The following is a 3,435-nucleotide window of genomic DNA, read 5'->3' on the forward strand; positions in this document are numbered from 1 at the left end:
ATAAAAATCTCTAAACTATGGGATTCTGAGAGCTTCCAGTTTGGTGAGCACATCCATGTGCCGGGACAGTGGCACACCCCAACCCCAAGGGACAGAAGCTCCTGTGCTTGGGATCCTTCTAGACCTATATATCTTTTCATCTGGTTGTTCATCTGTATCCTTTATGATAAACATAAATTAAAAAAAAATCCTGACCATCCATAGAGACTACATGAATCTTCAAGCTATTATATTCAGAAAGTCTCTTTTTATCATCTAAATGAATGTTTCCAAATTTTGCATGCTAACAGCTCAAATTCGGGAATTCCAAGCGAATCTATACACAGCCAGTCTTAGAAATCAATACTAAATTATAAGTTGTCATGCCTGTGTCAGTGACTGGGTTTCCCAATCATAAAAAATACTCTCAATTACCAAAATGTTATATTTCATTTTAGAAAAATGACATCCACATGATGGCACTATAACCTACAAAATAAAAGGTTGTCAATTTATGAAGACTAAGAACTTGGTAAATTTTAGTTAGAGTACTTGTTATTGATGAAACATGCTTACAAATAAGGCGTTTTATACACAGATAATATGGATATCATTTCCCTCATGTTTTACAGAGACATACTGATTAATTCTTCATTTCAAGTGCATTTTTCAATAACAGCATCTTAGTTCTCATCTTACTAGAAAACAGTTATTAAACATTTCTAGCACATGGCACACTGAACTAGACAAGTCAAACAAAAGCAAACAAACAGGTATTTAGAAGCCTGATGTGAGCATTCAACTGTTTTGGAAGCTATTTAATGCATTCTCCGTAATGTCATGCCTTCTTAAAGATTATTTTAAGGGATAATCGAGGAGAGGGAAACAGTGCCATCACAAAGTTAGATGCTGGCAGGGGAGATAGGCTTTAAATACATGTTGACATTATTACTTAATTACAATTATGGTAAGTACTACAAAAGAGATGCCTATGTAAAATGAAAACATAAATGGTTAAAGGGTCTTAATCCAGTCTGCCACATAAATTGAAGAAGAGATAATGAATGAGCCAAGCTCTGAAGGATAAATAGAAATTAAACAGGCAAAAGAAGGGGAAAAGCATTATAATCAGAGGGAGCAGCATGTGCAAAAGGCCTGAGGTAGCATAGTTCAGTAATCGAGAACATAAAAAATCCATCCCATCTTGACTGATCTATACAAGTCAAGATTTAGTTCAGAATGTTTTATCAATTCATTAATCTCTCAATTTGAACATTGTATCCAATTTATAGATGAACTATATTTTAAGTTTGATAACAAATTAACTGTTTAGAAGGAAAAATATTTTCCATGGCAAAAATAGTGTACATAAAAGTACCATGAATCCTATATATGCCATAATGTAATTACAATGGACTGTTCTCCTTGAATGAAGCATGTCCCCCATGAATATTTCTCAATGCCTGAAAAAAACAATACTTTTGCATTATAAATAATTAACAAATAGAAGAAAGATAAAGTAGTAATTTAAAAGTTAATTTAAAAGAAGTAATTTAAAATCGATTTTGTATCCTGCAGATGGAGGATAATTTAATTTGAAAAACCTTCAGGTGATAAACGGAGACTTTTATGGAAATTCTAAATAGAACTATGCATTTTAAAGCATTCTTTAGGGATCGAGGATATTGACTCCTTTTTAGCCTAACTTTACTTTAAAACTTGAAACTTTGTTTCCTTGGTATAGTTGGATTACTCTACTCTTTTGCCCAAGGAGCATGATGATGTGGCTTCCTAAATTAAATAGAATCAGAGAAAGTAAAAGAAAGGTTTTTCCCCCTCACTTAACAACTAAGCCGGAGTTCAAAAGAGGAAAGGAGAAACTGAGGGTAAGTGTGTGAGCGTGGGGGTGTGGCACAGGTGTGGGTGTGTAAGCAGAAGGCACAGTATCTCAATGACAGAAAGAGACCACGGCAGCCTCTAGCGGACTTAAGTGTAATGCAAGCGCTCAGAGGCACAAAGAAGGGAGCGTGGCAGGTATTTAAAAAATCTCCCCAATGAAGAAAGTAATAGAAGAAAAGGAGAGTGGATCAGAACCCCCCTCCCCTAGTCATAGGTGGTGAGATCAGTCAGTGATATTTAATAGCATCCTGTGATTTGACTCAACTTGGATTTGCAGAGAAGTGATCAGGTGCTTTAACGGGAGAATGGGGGGAATAAGGAGGGGGATGAATGGAGCTCTGCAGAGTCAGGGAAGTGATCAATTACAAAAAGTGACAATGCTGGTTGGACCATTTGGTTTTGTTAACTGGTGCCCTCCCGCAGAGATTGGGAGACAGGGGCCCCATGTTTAGGTGTTGGCTAGAGCAAGCTGTAAATTCTTCTGACAGCTTTGAGTTTCCTCAAAGATAAATGTCAATAATATTTATGTTATTGCATAAGCACTTCAAGGGAGCCTAGAGTCATTCTAGGGATGCCACCTTGAGCTATTAGAAACTATGTTTATTTGTGGTTTGTTCAAGTCTTTATGAGTCAAAGTTGAGGCCTAATTGAGAAAAGGGCTCAGAGCAGCCTGCATACAGTTTGGTTATGGAGAAAATATTTGTCAGGCTAAAGGAAAGTACACAAAGACTATTCTTCTGGATATGATTTTCACATGTTGTAAGTTCAAAATGTAAGTACATGTATGAGGGGTTAAACTTTACTAGATGAGGGGCACCTAGGTTCGGGGTGCCTCTGTCGGTTGAGTGTCCAATTCTTGGTTTCAGCTCAGGTTGTGATCTTGGGGTTGTGGGATTGTGCTCAGTGGGGAATCTGTTAGAGATTCTTTCCCTCTTCCCTTGCCCCTCCCCCTGCTTGCCCATCCTCCCTCTCTCTAAAAGTGAATAAATAAATCTTAAAAAAAAAACAAAACAAACACTTTAGGGGCGCCTGGGTGGCTCAGTTGTTAAGCCTTCAGCCCAGGTCATGATCCCTGGGTCTTGGGATCAAGCCCCACATCGGGCTCCCTGCTCAGCAGGAAACCTGCTTCTCCCTCTCCCAATCCCCCTGCTTGTGTTCCCCGCCCCCCCCGTCAAATAAATAAATGAAATCTTTAAAAAAAAACCCACTTTACTAGATGATTTCTAAATGTTTCTATCACTTCTTCTACCATATTATAAATATGATATAAACTGACTATATAAATAATGATAGTTAATAGTTTTGAGCATTGTACTATGCTAAAGCCTTAGATTATTTATTAATTCTTCACGAATACCTTATGGAGCCATAAAGAAAAGTAGGCTGAGAGAGGGGTTAAGGACACAGAGCAGCAATTATGACACAGAGCCCTTTTCCAATGTGTTGGTAATGATAATCTCTCTTTCCTTAATGCTTGGCCTCTCCCTTGCTCTAGTTCTTAAAGGCTTGAAGGGTATATATATGTATATATATATATTTATATATATATATATATAA

The sequence above is a fragment of the Ailuropoda melanoleuca genome, chromosome 15, assembly GCF_002007445.2.
Source record: "Ailuropoda melanoleuca isolate Jingjing chromosome 15, ASM200744v2, whole genome shotgun sequence".
NCBI lineage: Eukaryota > Metazoa > Chordata > Mammalia > Carnivora > Ursidae > Ailuropoda > Ailuropoda melanoleuca.